This window comes from Schistocerca nitens, chromosome 2 (genome assembly GCF_023898315.1).
Source record: "Schistocerca nitens isolate TAMUIC-IGC-003100 chromosome 2, iqSchNite1.1, whole genome shotgun sequence".
Taxonomy (NCBI): Eukaryota; Metazoa; Arthropoda; class Insecta; order Orthoptera; family Acrididae; genus Schistocerca; species Schistocerca nitens.
The window spans coordinates 561,364,324-561,383,242 of NC_064615.1; the positions used below are offsets into that span (position 1 = coordinate 561,364,324).

Below are 18,919 nucleotides of genomic sequence, written 5' to 3' on the forward strand. Positions count from 1 at the left end.
ATGTCATACCTAACGGCCCGGATTCGATTCCCGGTTGGGTCCGAGATTTTCTCCGCTCAGGGAGTGGGTATCGTGCTGTCCTTATCATCATTTCATCCCCATCGACACGCAAGTCGCCGAAGTGGTGTCAACTCGAAAGACTTGCACTAGGTGACCGGTCTACCCGACGGGAGGCCCTAGCCACACGGCATTTCCATTTACCGTGCCTATCTTTCCGATTTTGTGTCTCAACGTAGCCACGTAGTCAGCAATTATTAGAGCCTACTACCCGTCTTTGGCGGCGTACAAAGGGCCATTTCTAGATGGTATAAGTACACAGTGATGGCATAAGTACATAGGAAATCACTGGTAATTAAATTTCGATTTTTTTTTTCAGTCTTCTGAAGGGCCTGATGCGGCCAATTACGACTTCCTCTACTGTGCCAACCTCTTCGTCTCACAGTGTAATAATAATGTCTTCAATTACTTATTGGATGCATTCCAGTCTTCAGCTTGCTCTACAGTTTTTGCCCTCTACGACTTCCTCTACAATCATAGAAGTTATTCTTAATGCCTAAAAGGGATAGTCTTCTTGGAACGCATGGAAAAAGGTGAATTTCGCATTTTTTCAAGTAAAATAAGAAATAGTTCTAAATATGATGATATCGTTTTATTCCTTACACTTTTGCCTGTAAGAAATAATTGTGTCCGTGTCGGATGCTCTCTGTAACCGCTGCACCAGATGAAAGACCTCTTGCAGATGCAGATGGAACATTGGTCATCGGCTGGAATTCCCGAAACCGTCCTGTTGGACATGAAACAAAATAATTTTGTGTAAGTCGTTCTAATATACTTTCAATCAGCATAAATAGGGTAATTGTAAAATGCTAAGTTCTAATGATATGGTAACGTGTTGAGATAAGTGTCATTTCCTTCGCCCAAAACATCGAAACAAAAGTGTGAAGCGAAAATAGACTTCTGAAGGTACAGCAGAACGTCTAAGTATGCTGATAGATAATTCAATTTAGAATGCTGCCATCAGATCTCGATCAAAATCATATGTACTGTTTTAGAGTTATGCTGCCGGCTAATTTGAAAAATACAGTTTCGAGAACGCGTTGAAAGTTTTGGGTTACAATTTTTGCAGTTAACTTACACGTAGCTCTAGTCAGCGATACCTGGACCGTACAGAAATCCTTCCAGGCCCAGAAGGGGGTTCCCCTCCATTTTCTTCATGGACATGGTAGTCCTGTGGGCCTCTTTGGCAGCTTCTGTCATCCGCTGTTCTGCTCGTTCGATACGCTTTTCGTCCGCTTTTGTGCAATAGTTGTAGGAGGTTGATCCAATCTCAAGTTGGAGCACGTTCAGAAATTCCACAATGCCCTTTAGGCCATTGTTTGAATTACATGCTGCCATATTTGTTGCGATGTCACTCTTTTCTCCCCCGCTGTGATTGTTTGTCGGAAACTCTTTTTCACAAATCACCTTGAAACTCGATAACTAAGTTTCTGGCGAACTTGTAATGAAGACTACAATACAATAGGCATTCCGGAGAACATTTTAAGCCGAAAAAGTAGATTTTTTGAAGTTTTCATAGAGAACTACACCCTTAACACATCTCCTGCTATCCCGTCCCTTCTTCTAGTCAGCGTTTCCCACACGTGCCTTTCCTCGCCGATGTTATTCATGACGTTATTTCTTATCAGTTCGTTCAATTTTCGGTATCCTTTGTAATAACACGTATGAAACACCTCGAATCTCTTCATTTGAGGATTTCTCGCAGTCCATGATTTTTCTCTTCTATACTCGCTCAGACAATAAACTTCTTTATGGTATTAGCCGCTGTAGGTGAAGAGAAGCATACTTTAATATATTGGAAGTAAAAGAAGGGGAGTGTAGAGTATGCCGTCACATCGGCAGGGATATTCTTACACCCAGAGCACAAACTCAGCTAGAGAAAAATGCTGTGATTTTTGACAAGAATCTTTCCGGCGTATGCATAAAGCGATTTAGATAACGCACGGATTACTTTAATCTGGATGACCACACAGGAATTAGAACGCCACTCTACCTTACTGCGAGTCCAGTGCCTAGCCATGGCACCACCTCCCTCGATATCTTACATACGAATTTCTACCCTCTAGCTTCCTCGCTGCATGCATAATTTGCTGAGAGAAATTTCACCTGTCTTTTACCGATGTTGAGATTAAACTTTTGATAGGTACTCCTTTAAATGACTGAATTATTATGTTAAGTCTCGACTTCTTCCCACCCTGTGCGCCCTACTCAGTCTAAAAATAGTTTCCGGTTTTCTGATACAGAAATTTTTGCATGTATAGCTAGTACTTTGGTGGCTCGTGAGCGCTTCCCAGTACAATACGCACTACGTAACACGATTTTCCTTCCACAAGGATGCGTGATGACTTACTTCTTGCGCAACAGCATCGGATGAGTGTTATCGATGGGGAACTGGTATTCCGTTTTTGCAACGCTTCTTTGTGATTACAGTCATCTCACGAAGCAGTTCCGACAATCCTTGAAGTGCTTGTGCAGGTACGCGTCTACGCTGAGCTTTTCCATTTACTAGGCAATAATTATCTGTTTTGCTCTGTATGCTCGGAAGTAAACACAGTTTTGAAATGATAATTAAATGGACACCCCTAGCTGCAAATAGGCGTTGATGTACTTCATTGGGGACATGTTGAAAATGTGTGCCCCGACCGGGACTCGAACCCGGGATCTCCTGCTTACATGGCAGACGCTCTATCCATCTGAGCCACCGCGGGCACAGAGGATAGTGCGTCTGTAGGGACTTATCCCTTGCACGCTCCCCGTGAGATCCACATTCCCAACATGTCCACACCACAACATTCGTAGTGCGCCTAATAGATGTTCGCCCATCATACTCATTACTCGTGGCAGATTAATCTACCAAGTCCCGTACGAGTTCGGGCATAGCGTGTGCGGTCGCATAAGAAGGTCAATGGCCGGGAAGCCATATTTTAACTGTATATGACGGTAGTATCTGGTCCCGAAAGAACAGTTATCGAGGACGACCATGCAGCTTTGCCAGAAATGAAATGAAAATTAAATGGACACCCTAGCTGCAAACAGGCGTTGATGTACTTCATTGGGGACATTTCCAGCAAGCTGCATGGTCATCCTCGATAACTGTTCTTTCGGGAGCAGATACTACCGTCATATATAGTAAACACAGTTGACTGAAGGTGAGCTTTGCTTAATCGATTTGCAATGCTGTCTGTAAACATAAAAAAAAACAATGAAGGATACCAAATAATGAAATTTCCCTTATTGGGCATATTCAGTATAGTAGGAAGAACACCCGATTAAATTTATAGGTTTATTTATCGTATGGCTTTTTAACACACTAAAAAAATACATAGTGTGTAGAGTACAATATTTACGATACAAAATCTTGTAAAGAAATATTTAGAGCATTTATGTAATCTATCGACTTCGGAATCTAACGAAAGGGAAATCTGTATGACATAGTTAATTTGGACATGAAATAATTCAAAAGCTGCAACTGAAAATTTCTCGAACGCGATTGCTCCAATTCTTTAGAACCGTTGCCTTAAGCGCCTCGACCATCCGGACGCGCTTCCCACCCGATCCAAATTATCAAGTGCTGCTCACCACTGAAGTTGTGACCCGTTCATTTTCACCATTGCTTGCAGCTTCACTACAGGGGACGAACGACGGTATGCACCCACACTAGTCTTATGTCGGCAGAGTGTGTCTATACAATTATATGTATGGTGTCTGTTTTTCGGATGTGCCCTAGTGAACAGAGACCACACATATAATTGTATGTCATTGGATTCGCCAGAAGGAACTCTCATGGTCTAACATTATATGATCTTGTGGGGCATTCTTCTGTTATGTGTCTGATAGTCTGTGGTTCTCTGCAGTCATAAAGTGGGGATCGTTATTTACCCCATTTGTGTAAAAAATACACACATCTGCCGTGATAGGTTCTAATTCCATTTAGCACTGACCATGTTTTGTGTGGCAAGTCGAATACCAGATACATCGCATATTATTATTTGGGAGTATAGAGGGTGCAACGTTAACACAAGTAGCAGACAACTTTGGCAGAAACTATGGCTCTTACCAGGCTAGGCATCGATCTGAACTGAGCTTCAATGACAAATAGGCGTACATCATTCCATGATGCTTCAACTCTACGCCAGGGTTCATCACACGTAACGGCTGGCGAGTGGTAGTATGCCAGTCTTTCGGTAGCCCATGACCGGATGTTTCCTGTGGGTGAGAGATCTGGAGAACGTTGTAGTATTGCTCGTGTGGATATTTGTGTTGTTGAAAACAAGCCCAATTCATGACTCAAAGCACGAGACGTGTCTGTACGATTCTGCAATGCCGAACAAACAAAATATCTGCCCTCCCGCCTGGTAGTCACACAATGCCACTGAGATCCTGCAAGGCGTTGAGTGCTGCCCTCTTGAACCCATCGATTGTATATTCATATGACAGTCGTTGGATCCTGACCAATGAGAGCATCAATATTGCAGAACAATAAGCCGCAATCTCGATAGGCCTTGATTGTGCTGCTACTGAAGTCCGACGTGTGCTGGTGGACATTTCCCCCTCTTATTTGACGTCTAACACGGTCTTCTCACAAAGGAGCAGTATTAAAATGTGATTTCTGAATGAGAAACTCACTGCTTAGACTTCCCTGTATACAGAATGTAGATGGTGTTACTACTAACTGTATCGCACGGTTGCACTGAGATGCTAATAATATGCATATCGAAGCATGTAGTACACCTTGTGCCAATTTGATATTTGTCGCATGCCGTCTTTATGGTAATGCAATTTCAATTGCCAGCAGTATAGCAGGTGTGATCTAGAGTATCTTATCGTGAAGACTGTTATGTTATGTACCAGGCTTGAGCATACACAACAAACACCACGAAGGACCGCCATCGCACAGGTACAACCACTCGCCTGGCAGCTCTCAATTCCTAGCACCAGCCTCCAGATAGCGCTCACAAATTAAGCACATTATCTGTTTTATATTTTACTTTTGGAGCTTCTTTTACATATACCTAGTGGGCATAAGATGCTGCTACAGCCTAGTCGTGATTTTTGTCATGAAGGTGAGTGGTGGGATGCATCGGACTAACATGTCGACAGCGACAATTCTCATATTCCCTGCCCTTATTGATGGGCTGGTGTTTTCTAAACCACGTATAACTTTCTCTAGGAAAGTTCCCAGTTTTCACGAAATGCTGTTGCTGAAGGTTTTAGTCTTGGCTATACTCTTAGAGTGCTTCACACGTCTGCAAGTTAAATTTTGTGATTGTTAGTTTGTCAACATCAACGTAGTCATGACACTGGCGGTTGATCTCAGTCGCTATGGAGTAAATTACCTGTAGAAATACAGCAACCAGACATTTTTATGCACCTTTATTTATGTGTTTTAGGATTTCACCCATCTTCAGTTTGCGTAATACACTGCCGAGGGGTGACTATACAGTTTAAATCATCACCTCCAAAAACAGTTACATAAATAATATTTGATTCTTCGCAGGTACATGTCTCTGGACCTGGTACACACTGAAATCCCCGTGATTGGCTCCTCTAGCGGTTGTGGCGTGGTGAATTCAGTGTGTTACAGGACCAGGGACATAATACTGCGAACAAACAACATGGGCTGCATTTTGAACGATGCAATGATGCAGCTGCTCTGGTTCGCATGCGACAGCATACGCCACCAAATATGTTTCAAAACGCCCTGGGTAAAAACGGATGCTTCCTGGATCCATACCTCTGGTTCTGTTGGGGATAGAAAGGTAGGGTCAAGTGTTTTGTGTTGCCGTTTGGCTAGGGGCCATATATGTACTCAACAGAAGCACTGTATTATAATAACTGTCCTACAGTACAGGGAAAAATTTTGAATATTAAACGCTTCCTCCAGCTTAGGCAAATGGAGCAAATCAATTGCTGTAACATTATGTTTGATGTATGGTACGCCTTAAGGGACCTATGGAGGCACTATTTAGTTTATGGTCCGTTTCTGAGAAAACCCGAAAAACATGGGCTTTGGGTACGGAGACCGACCCACACGTTCCATGACAGCTGCGCACAGCAAATGATGATGATGATAATTGGTTTGTGGGGCGCTCAACTGCGCGGTCATCAGCGCCCGTACAAAGTCCCAATTTTTGCACAGTTCAATTGTTTTTGTACAGTCCAATAAAGCCACAGTCACGAATGATGACGATGATGATGATGTTGATGACGATGATGACGACACAAACAACTGGTCCCCGGGCAGAGAATATCCCCAACACGGCTGGGAATCGAACTCGGGAACCCGTGATCCAGAGGCACTAGACCACGAGCTGCGGTGTTACACAGCAAATGACTAATTTTTACGATGTGTTCCTAAGATACAGATGTCGGACAAACTTCAAAATTTTCTTGATGTCTTTATCCGTATGAGGCGAAAAAGTAGTTTATAAAGTGGCGTAGCATACAAAATCAGACTTCGAATTTGTCTAAATAGTGTAACCACACCTATAAGTGTAACGCATCAATTTTTATTGTATCCGTAGTACTGACGATTATGAGGACGTAACATTATTACTTGTACTGTCTGACATTCCGACGGCCACGGTGGCTGAGCGGTTCTAGGCGCTTCAGTCCGGAACCACGCGGCTGCTACGGTCGCAGGTTCGAATCCTGCCCCAGACATGGATGTGTGTGACGTCCTTAGGTTAGTTAGGTTTAAGTAGGTCTAAGTCTAGGGGACTTATGACCTCAGATGTTGAGTCCCATAGTGCTTAGAGCCATTTGTCTGACATTCCAGACAACTAATCTGTTTTATATGAGGTTTCAAGTCAGCCTCGATGATTCTACATTACTTACTTTTTGCTAGATTTCAGGCGATTAATTACTTCTTATTTCTTCGATTTTTTTCAAAGATATACACGAAAAAAGAGGGGAGCCAGGGCTAGTAATTTCTCTGTTTTATAGTTCGCTGATAAAGCGAAGGTAATTACCTGGACAAACTGAAACATTCTGTACTTTTTACTATGGCAAAAAGACACCAGTTCCTCATGGGACCGGTGAGATACTGCAACTTTGCAGTTTGTTGTTGTTGTTGTTGATGATGATTCAATAACGTGGAGAGCTGCATCAAATCACGCTTCGGACCAGAAGGGTGATTTGCTGCAGCTCTCCACGCTATTGTATCCTGTGCAAGTCTCTTAATCTCTTCTTAAGTACTGCAGCATACATCAGTTTCAATATGCTTGCAGTATTTATGTCTTGATCACCGTCTACAATTTTTGCGCCCCATACTTCCCTGCATTACCAAATTGATGATTTCTTGATGCCTGAGTATGATCCTGCAACCGACCCCTACTTTTAGTCAAGTTACACGATTTCTCTCCAATTATATTCAGTACCTCCTCATTAGTTACTGATCTACCCATCTAACCTTCAACATCTTTCTGTAGTACCACATTTTAAAATCTTCTATTCCCCTCTCGAATGTACTGCTCATCGTCCACGTTTCAGTTCCACTAGAGGCTACACTCCACACTTCCTAACACTTAATTTCATATTAGATGTTGATAAATTTCTCTTTTTAAGAAACGCTTTTCTTGCTACATCTACTCTGCATTTTGCACTCTTTCTACTTCGCTCATCGTCAGTTATTTTGCTGCCCAAACACTAAAACTCTTCTATTAGTGTCCCATTTCCTAATCTACACTCCTGGAAATGGAAAAAAGAACACATTGACACCGGTGTGTCAGACCCACCATACTTGCTCCGGACACTGCGAGAGGGCTGTACAAGCAATGATCACACGCACGGCACAGCGGACACACCAGGAACCGCGGTGTTGGCCGTCGAATGGCGCTAGCTGCGCAGCATTTGTGCACCGCCGCCGTCAGTGTCAGCCGGTTTGCCGTGGCATACGGAGCTCCATCGCAGTCTTTAACACTGGTAGCATGCCGCGACAGCGTGGACGTGAACCGTATGTGCAGTCGACGGACTTTGAGCGAGGGCGTATAGTGGGCATGCGGGAGGCCGGGTGGACGTACCGCCGAATTGCTGAACACGTGGGGCGTGAGGTCTCCACAGTACATCGATGTTGTCGCCAGTGGTCGGCGGAAGGTGCACGTGCCCGTCGACCTGGGACCGGACCGCAGCGACGCACGGATGCACGCCAAGACCGTAGGATCCTACGCAGTGCCGTAGGGGACCGCACCGCCACTTCCCAGCAAATTAGGGACACTGTTGCTCCTGGGGTATCGGCGAGGACCATTCGCAACCGTCCTCATGAAGCTGGGCTACGGTCCCGCACACCGTTAGGCCGTCTTCCGCTCACGCCCCAACATCGTGCAGCCCGCCTCCAGTGGTGTCGCGACAGGCGTGAATGGAGGGACGAATGGAGACGTGTCGTCTTCAGCGATGAGAGTCGTTTCTGTCTGTGTTTGGCGCCGTGCAGGTGAGCGCCACAATCAGGACTGCATACGACCGAGGCACACAGGGCCAACACCCGGCATCATGGTGTGGGGAGCGATCTCCTACACTGGCCGTACACCACTGGTGATCGTCGAGGGGACACTGAATAGTGCACGGTACATCCAAACCGTCATCGAACCCATCGTTCTACCATTCCTAGACCGGCAAGGGAACTTGCTGTTCCAACAGGACAATGCACGTCCGCATGTATCCCGTGCCACCCAACGTGCTCTAGAAGGTGTAAGTCAACTACCCTGGCCAGCAAGATCTCCGGATCTGTCCCCCATTGAGCATGTTTGGGACTGGATGAAGCGTCGTCTCACGCGGTCTGCACGTCCAGCACGAACGCTGGTCCAACTGAGGCGCCAGGTGGAAATGGCATGGCAAGCCGTTCCACAGGACTACATCCAGCATCTCTACGATCGTCTCCATGGGAGAATAGCAGCCTGCATTGCTGCGAAAGGTGGATATACACTGTACTAGTGCCGACATTGTGCATGCTCTGTTGCCTGTGTCTATGTGCCTGTGGTTCTGTCAGTGTGATCATGTGATGTATCTGACCCCAGGAATGTGTCAATAAAGTTTCCCCTTCCTGGGACAATGAATTCACGGTGTTCTTATTTCAATTTCCAGGAGTGTAATTCCCTCAACATCGCTTCGCGCGACTGCATCCCATTCAGTGGCGGATACATATGAGGGGCGCGCGGGGCCCCCTTGTGGGGCCGCCCGCATTGTCGCCCCCGCCAGTCAGCCTACTCGACTGAATCGAATTATCGAGTAGTTGTACTTTCCTAAGTGTCACACGCGTTCGGGTCTGAGCACTACCGGACTTAACTTCTGAGGTCATCAGTCCCCTAGAACTACTTAAACCTGACTAACCTAAGGACATAACATACATCCATGCCCGAGGCAGGATTCGAACCTGCGACCGTAGCGGTCGCGTGGTTCCACACTGTAGCGCCTAGAACCGCTCGGCCACTCTGGCCGGCACGCGGTTTCGCGTCATGGTATTTCATACGTTTCTGTCTGGCACATAGGGATCGACTTAGTGGCTTAGCTCTGTTGAACACTCCCTGACATGATTGTCCTATTGACGAAGTAATTAACTAATTTGCAGGCGCAAAGAATTCATCATTTAAGAAAGAGAACCATAATTGTAACTTTTTTTTATTTCATAAGATGATATTGTCTTGTATATGTGTATAATAAATTTAAGTAAAACTTTCTTAAAGTTTGTACGTGACTTGATTATTTCTTATTATGGTAAAAGTAAAGGTAGCTCAAGATATCTTTAGCGCCCCCTCCTTGAGGTTTTTCTGTGTCAGCCACTAATTCCATTATTCTTATTTTACTTTTATTGATGTTCATCTTATAAGCTCTTTTCAAGACACTATTCATACCGTTAACTGCTCTTCCAAGTGCTCTGCCATCTATGCCAGAATTAGAATGTTGTCGGCAAGCATAGAAGTTTTATATTTCTTCCCTCTCGACTCCCTTTCGATATTTCCCCTTAGCTTGCTTTACTACTTGCTCAATGAACAGACTCAATAAGACTCGCTTCTCAGCTACTGTCACCGTTTCACGTCCTTCGACTCTTGTAACTCTAGTCTACCTTCTTTACAAGTGGTAGATATCATTTTGTTTCCTGTGTTTTATATCCCTTATATTTTATTGTTTATTTATTCATCCGGACGTATTTTGCGCACTGAGGAAAAGCATCACTGTAAGCATGCACTGTTTTATGTCTCCCATGCGAAACTGGGCAATACTAAAAATATATATAGGTGAATAAATAAGTAATAAAGTGCTGCTGTTGGTGACTGCAACATGTCCTATCAGCAAGAGTTTTTATGCATTTTCAGACGCCAGCCCATCTTACATTAGGCCTTTTGCATGTTTGTCCTTTGCCGTAGTAAGAGATATCGGCTCGGCTGCGCTGTGCAGGTCTCTTCATAAGTAAGTCGTGGCCTCACTGCCGAAACAGACGTTTTCGGAGGCATTCGGGCCGGCTGCAACTGCCCAGTGTTGCGTCGGTGGCAGTCCTTTACGTGCAAGTGTCGTCGCCGTTTCCGGCACGAGTCTACGCTGCTCCGATCTGCACCCTTGGAAATTGGCGGCGGTTGTTATTGCATTTTCAGGTCTGGCCGGTCATGGACATGACGGCAGAAGATGTTCTCATCTTTCAGTGCTCATAATTCAACGTCCCGGATATCACACACTGGTGTCCAAAATTAAACCAGCAAACGGAATTTTGCAAGTTTGTGTTTATTTTGCCACAAAATAGTATAAACAGGTGATAGTTAAGTGGAAACAATGTAAAGAATACAGAACGTAATCAACTGCAACATGCATAAAGGTAGACAAAAATGTTCTTCGTTTTTCTCCAACTTAACGGATTTGCACACACATTCTAACAACTGGTTAATGTGGACGGTATGGGGTGTGACACCAGCTCTGGTAGCAATACAGGCCTGACAACGGCGGGACACCCTGTGAATGATGTCATTAATCTCATGTTGAGGCAATAACGCCCATTCTTCCTGCAGAGCTGCTCCCAAGTCTTGGAAAGTGGTTGGTGGAAGGTGACGTGATGCAAACCGTCTCCTTAATGCATCCCTGACATGCTGTATGGGATTCAAATCGTGAGAGCGAGCAGGCTACGCCATGCGTGCAATACCTTCCGTTTTCACACACACACACACACACACACACACACACACACACACACACACACACACACACAAAATCAGCCACCCTTGCTCTATGAGGTCGAGCACTATCGTCCATCAATACGAAGTCTGGGCCCAAAGCACCTCGCAACAACCGTACATGAGATACCAAGAACTCCTCATTGTACCTGCCAGTAGTTAAATCTTGCTGATTCACCGGTACAATTTCATGAAGAGGTGTTCGAGAGGTCAACATAATCCCTTACCGCACCATTAGGGATCCTCCTCGTTATCGGTCTCTTTCCACAATGTTTGGGTCCCGAAATCGTGTTCCACGTGCCCTCCACATGCGAATTCGTCCAGAATCACTCTCCAAACCAAATCGGCACTCATTGTGAAAAGAACATTGGCCCACTGTTCGACCGTCCATTCTGTACGCCGTTTGCCTCGATACAACACGTCCAAGAGATAATGCGAGGCCAGATGTCAGTTGCAGCGCAGTAGTAAAGCGGTACCGTCCTGCCCTTACAGCCAAATAACGCTCCACTCTTTCTGATGTCACACGTGGTCGGCCCTGCCCTTGTCTCCGGCATACAGTTTCGCTCTCTACAAACTGTCGCCTCATTCGAGAAACAGAACGATTCACATTAAGCCATCGGGTCACATCAGTTAGCGACTCTCCTGCTTCCATTCTTCCTACGGCCCTCCACAGCAGAGAGTCTGTAGGCGTCTTCTCTGTGCCATACTGCACCGTATGTGGGACTACCCTGCAAACACTACTACGCTTGATAGGTGCCCTGATGTCGTTGCTGGCGTGGTTGTCCGTTGATCGCAACGCTATTTTCCTTGCAGAACACGATCGTAACGACATCTGTTGACAGTTTCTATGATTATATAGTGAATTAGAAAGAGGACGCGGAGACACCAATTTATGTGGACGGACGTCTTTCGTTTATTGAAAGCACCCCTTAATCACTGTAGTATCGAGCAATGTGACGCAGTGGTAAGACACTAGACTCAAGCTGAATTACTGGGCGGGGCTTTGAACCCGCATCCGCCAATTCTTGGTGATGAGGGATGGTGATGGGGGAGGGGGGTGGCGGTTCGGATGCCTCGTATTGCAGGTTGAACTTTTCCGCGCTTTCACTAAATCGTATACATAACTGCCAGGATCGTTCCTTTAAAAGGTACAGCCGATATCCTTCCCCATCCTTCCGAAAATTGAGCTTGTGCTCTGCCTACAATGTTCTGGTTTTCGACTTTACGTTAAACCTTGAACTTCCTTTCCTCCCTTCCATTTATCACTGCAGTACGTCTGGCGCTGGTTGTGGATGATGGTATTTCTTCTTGTGCCATGTTTCGTAATACACTCCTGGAAATTGAAATAAGAACACCGTGAATTCATTGTCCCAGGAAGGGGAAACTTTATTGACACATTCCTGGGGTCAGATACATCACATGATCACACTGACAGAACCACAGGCACATAGACACAGGCAACAGAGCATGCACAATGTCGGCACTAGTACAGTGTATATCCACCTTTCGCAGCAATGCAGGCTGCTATTCTCCCATGGAGACGATCGTAGAGATGCTGGATGTAGTCCTGTGGAACGGCTTGCCATGCCATTTCCACCTGGCGCCTCAGTTGGACCAGCGTTCGTGCTGGACGTGCAGACCGCGTGAGACGACGCTTCATCCAGTCCCAAACATGCTCAATGGGGGACAGATCCGGAGATCTTGCTGGCCAGGGTAGTTGACTTACACCTTCTAGAGCACGTTGGGTGGCACGGGATACATGCGGACGTGCATTGTCCTGTTGGAACAGCAAGTTCCCTTGCCGGTCTAGGAATGGTAGAACGATGGGTTCGATGACGGTTTGGATGTACCGTGCACTATTCAGTGTCCCCTCGACGATCACCAGTGGTGTACGGCCAGTGTAGGAGATCGCTCCCCACACCATGATGCCGGGTGTTGGCCTTGTGTGCCTCGGTCGTATGCAGTCCTGATTGTGGCGCTCACCTGCATGGCGCCAAACACGCATACGACCATCATTGGCACCAAGGCAGAAGCGACTCTCATCGCTGAAGACGACACGTCTCCATTCGTCCCTCCATTCACGCCTGTCGCGACACCACTGGAGGCGGGCTGCACGATGTTGGGGCGTGAGCGGAAGACGGCCTAACGGTGTGCGGGACCGTAGCCCAGCTTCATGAGGACGGTTGCGAATGGTCCTCGCCGATACCCCAGGAGCAACAGTGTCCCTAATTTGCTGGGAAGTGGCGGTGCGGTCCCCTACGGCACTGCGTAGGATCCTACGGTCTTGGCGTGCATCCGTGCGTCGCTGCGGTCCGGTCCCAGGTCGACGGGCACGTGCACCTTCCGCCGACCACTGGCGACAACATCGATGTACTGTGGAGACCTCACGCCCCACGTGTTGAGCAATTCGGCGGTACGTCCACCCGGCCTCCCGCATGCCCACTATACGCCCTCGCTCAAAGTCCGTCGACTGCACATACGGTTCACGTCCACGCTGTCGCGGCATGCTACCAGTGTTAAAGACTGCGATGGAGCTCCGTATGCCACGGCAAACCGGCTGACACTGACGGCGGCGGTGCACAAATGCTGCGCAGCTAGCGCCATTCGACGGCCAACACCGCGGTTCCTGGTGTGTCCGCTGTGCCGTGCGTGTGATCATTGCTTGTACAGCCCTCTCGCAGTGTCCGGAGCAAGTATGGTGGGTCTGACACACCGGTGTCAATGTGTTCTTTTTTCCATTTACAGGAGTGTATTTTTCAGGTTATGGCGCATGGACATGACGACAATTCTTGCGGGCGTGGAGTAAAAGCGCTACTGGCAGTTAACTTTCATTTTAGAGAATGAAGCTGCATAAAGGATCTCTCGACATCATTCACTCACCCTCCTGCTCCTACAGGTTGAGTGGCCTCTTCTCTCGTACAGATGGCAACGGTCGGTCCCTTTCTACTTATCTGAAGCCTCAAGTACCTGCTCTCGCATAAGCAGATCCCATAGGAATGGCAGTCGCTGGTCAGTCTTTGCCTTTTGCATTTCTCTGTAACTGGTCAGTTGCCCTCCCACGTTCATCCTGGTCTGACAGCTTTCCTACATGTCAGTTTCTCTGTTCCTGGGGATACTGGCGTTTCGTGCAGGCGTTTTTGTAACCATTTTAAGCAGAAAATACTCTATTATTATTCTATTATGGAGTTGAAACCGAAATTGATGACAATTTTTATGTTGCAATAGATTAATGAAATCTATTCCATTATATCCAGTTTCCAGCTGTTACTTCATGGATTATATAATTCAAGAATGAAACATTCCATTTAGCACATTACAACGGAGTAAAATGATGGTCATGATTTTCCATTCTTCACAGCAGAACACAAAATCATTTTCGTTGACCGCTCCATGAATGTCATAGATTTGACACTTATCGTTTATGAGAACAAGCCATTACATCGTCTGTTTTCTGGAGTAGGTAGCAATTAATAGTGATCTAGAAGTGATATGTAAATATTACACATTAGGTGCTTCTTTATGCGCTGTCTGTTGCTGATGCTGAGGAGAATGCATGTGGTAGGAAAATGGGTACCAGTGCGTGTGCATTGTGACGTAGTCTAGAGCAGAATAGCAAGCGCCGCTCTAAAAACATCATCGTGGATGGAATTACATCAATATAACGTGACTGACTTGCTTATATACAAGTGACGTAAATGTTTTAAGTCGTCACACATTTATAGCATCTGATACTTCCACATAATAACGATCAGCTTCTAGTCTTGTGTGGCAATGGTATCGGTAGCTGTTGGATAAATAGTTTATTAATGTAGGTAATGTGTGTGTAACACATGAATTCGTTTTGCTGCCACGACATACGTTTCATCTTCTTTAGTTAAAAGATCTTTGGAGGAGGAAGGTGGTTCACGTCTGTTGTTTCTTGCTTACAATGAGGTTATGGTGCCTGCATGCACGTTTGACAAGAATTGTCACCTTTCACACTACTGCTGTAAATAAAAAAAACTGAGAAGGAAGCCAGTGTCGAAGGTAAAATTCGTGTGAAACATGCAAGCAGACAACACATGCCTTCGTAAGCGACAAACAGATGATGGAAGAACGCGTGCACTGACAAGTTTTAAGTGAACAAGATGTGACGAGTTTTGTACCGAATTAACGCATTTTAGGAGGTGTAGTTGTATACATAGTTGTTACTATGAATACAGTATTCATATCAATCAATGTGCGCGATACACTGCCATTTTGTGCGTATGCCGGTTGAACGTAACAACAAAACACGTCAGAGTAAGGTTGACCATGAACTTGGTTGGTTGGGCAGAACTTTTCGTCCGACTAATACTGCTGACCATAGGCGGCCGCGGGGAAGAAGAGAGAGATTGGGTCACTTTCCTCACAGCCCGCCTTCAGTAGACGTTCTTATTTCAGCTTTCGGTAGATTCTCAACATAAAATGTGTTCTTGATTTAGTTTGGGCCTGAAACATCGTACCACATTAACCATTTTTCATCGTCTCCAGGTGACTTTTCCGTGCTGTTACAGTGTTTAACCAGAAGTATATATTTTTTAGAATCTGCGAACTTGTTTCTTAATATCCGGTAATTTTTAATCAAGTATGACCTTCATTAACATTTCTCTTTTTGGATGGCATCTAAATGAGCGTCTTTAGGACCTAGCCCTACGATCATTTTTCGAGATCAACCATAATATTTTTAATATTCCATCTCCCATTCATCTCGCGAAAGTCCACTGCCATTGTCCATGACAGACAAGTGATACGCGACGCACCTGAATCTATTGCGTGCCGTAATTACGTTTCTACTTATGTAGGTAACGTTTTAATTGCAGACATGGATGACCCGCTTGCACTCCTGTACTTGTAAAACTCTTTTAATAATCGTCACCAGCCTTGCTGATTTTAAGCCATTTCAGTATCTGCTTTGGATCAGAGCAACACCTGATCCAACGACTGGACTGGCTAGATACGATGCAAATAATTTTCAGCTAACCTCGCAGCTAGTTCCTTGTAATGAACCTGGAATATCATAAAAGTAAAATCTCTGGATAGCAGCTCAAAACTACACGCGTCAAACATTCTACACTGAAGCGCCAAAGAAACTGGTATAGGATTCGTATACAAATACAGAGATATGTAAACAGGCAGAATACGGCGTTGCGGTCGGCAACGCCTGTATGTGACAACAAGTGTCTGGCGCAGTTGTTGGATCGGTTACTGCTGCTACAATGGAACGTTATCAAAATTTAAGTGAATTTGAACATGGTGTTTTATAGTCGTCGCACGAACGATAGGACACAGCATCCCCGAGGTAGCGATGAAGTGGGAATTTCCCCGTACAACCATTTCACGAGTGTACCGTGAGTATCAGGAATCCGGTAAAACATGAAATCTCCAACATCGCTGCGGCAGGAGAAAGACACTGTAAGAATGGGAACACCGACGACTGAAGAGAATCGTTCAACGTGACGGAAGCACAACCCTCCCGCAAATTGCAGCAGATTTCAGTGCTGGGCCATCAACAAATATCAGCGTGCGAACCATTCAACGAAACATCATCTACATGGGCTTTCGCAGGCGAAGGCCTACTCGTGTACACTTGATGACTGCACGACACAAAGCTTTACCCCTCGCCTGGGCCCGTCGACAATGGCATTGGACTGTTGATAACTGGAAACATTTTGCCTAGTCGGACGAGTCTCGTTTCAAATTGTATCGAGTGGATGGACGTGTACGGGTGTGGAGACAACCTCATGAATCCAATTCCCCTGCTGTTCAAGCTGGTGGAGACTCTGTAATGGTGTGGGGCGTGTGTAGTTGGAGTGATATGGGACCGCTGATACGTCTAGGTACGACTCTGACAGGTGTCACGTACGTAAGCATCCTGTCTGATCACACGCATCCATTCATGTCCAATGTGCTTTCCGACGGACTTGGGTAGTTCCAGTAGGACAATGCGTCACCCCACACGTCCGGAATTTCTGCAGAGTGGCTCGAGGAACACTCTTCTGAGTTTAAACACTTCCGCTGGCTACCAAACTGCTCAGACATGCACATTATTGAGCATATCTAGGATGCCTTGCAACATGCTGTTGAGAAGAGATCTCCACTTCCTCATACTCTTACGGGTTTATGGACAATCCTGGAGGATTCATGGTGTCAGTTCCCTCCAGCACTACTTCATACATTAGTCGAGTGCATGCCACGTCGTATTGCGACACTTCTGCGTGTTCGCGGGGCCCCTACACGATATTAGGCAGATGTACCAGCTTCTTTGGCTCTTCAGTGTATTTTTTACACTAACTTACTGGTAAACCTCACATTGTAATTCTGTCAGAGACAGCGAAGGACTTGGAAGAGCAGTCGAACGGAATGGACAGTGTCTTGAAAGGAGGATATAAGATGAACATCAACAAAAGCAAAACGAGGATAATGGAATGTAGTCAAATTAAATCGGGTGATGCTGAGGGGATTAGATTAGGAAATGAGACACTTAAAGTAGTAAAGGAGTTTTGCTATTTGGGGAGTAAAATAACTGATGATGGTCGAAATAGAGAGGATATAAAATGTAGACTGGCAATGGCAAGGAAATCGTTTCTGAAGAAGAGAAATTTGTTAACATCTAGTATAGATTTAAGTGTCAGGAAGTCGTTTCTGAAAGTATTTGTATGGAGTGTAGCCATGTATGGAAGTGAAACATGGACGATAACCAGTTTGGACAAGAAGAGAATAGAAGCTTTCGAAATGTGGTGCTACAGGAGAATGCTGAAGATAAGGTGGGTAGATCACGTAACTAATGAGGAGGTATTGAATAGGATTGGGGAGAAGAGAAGCTTGTGGCACAACTTGACTAGAAGAAGGGATCGGTTGGTAGGACATGTTTTGGGGCATCAAGGGATCACAAATTTAGCATTGGAGGGCAGCGTGGAGGGTAAAAATCGCAGAGGGAGACCAAGAGATGAATACACTAAGCAGATTCAGAAGGATGTAGGTTGCAGTAGGTACTGGGAGATGAAGAAGCTTGCACAGGATAGAGTAGCATGGAGAGCTGCATCAAACCAGTCTCAGGACTGAAGACCACAACAACAACATACCAGCTTCTTTGGCTCTTCAGTGCATTTTTTACACTAACTTACTGGTAAACCTCACAGAGTCCGTTGCTACGACAAGAACACTTTCGTGTAGTTGTTAGTCTAATAACTAAACACAAGTCTGCGGCTAAAAGATCACACCCTGTGGGCACTAAATTCTGACTTCAAAATGAGAAACTGACATAAACCATAATCTTTGGCCCATATACCACAAGACGCCAATGCCTGCCCTTCGCACATTGTGACGGTCCGTCATAGGATGCTCAATACTCTACAACAACTGCACAAAATTCCTTGACACTTGGTCTTTCAATCAGTCAGAGTCATCTGTCTTATTAACACGCTGTCCCGGAGCCCGCTACCAGTTGCAACGTAGGGGCATTAAGGATTCAGTTTACAGTATTTCGTGTAGTTATTGACCGGATTTTTAAAGTGAAAATGCTGTCATAATCTACTGATTACGACATATAATCTTACGTTAAAGGTATAACTCAGCAACTGTATATGTCTGGAGGCAGTCAAACTCATGGGGTGTAAATTAACAGATTATATTCACTCATATTTGAGAATCAGTGCACTTAACGACGTCCAAAGAAGTTTACACATAAT

General features: G+C 45.5%; 1 protein-coding gene and 1 non-coding gene across 2 annotated transcripts in view; one reads left to right on the forward strand and one right to left on the reverse strand.

Moving 5' to 3' along the window:
• LOC126236602 (cytochrome b5-related protein-like) overlaps positions 1 to 18,919 on the forward strand; it is a 139,873-nt gene that overhangs the window by 44,630 nt on the left and 76,324 nt on the right. The gene's annotated exons all lie outside the window — the stretch shown is intronic.
• Trnat-ugu (transfer RNA threonine (anticodon UGU)) lies at positions 2,692 to 2,766 on the reverse strand. Its single transcript has one exon. It is a non-coding gene; the product is annotated as a tRNA-Thr (tRNA).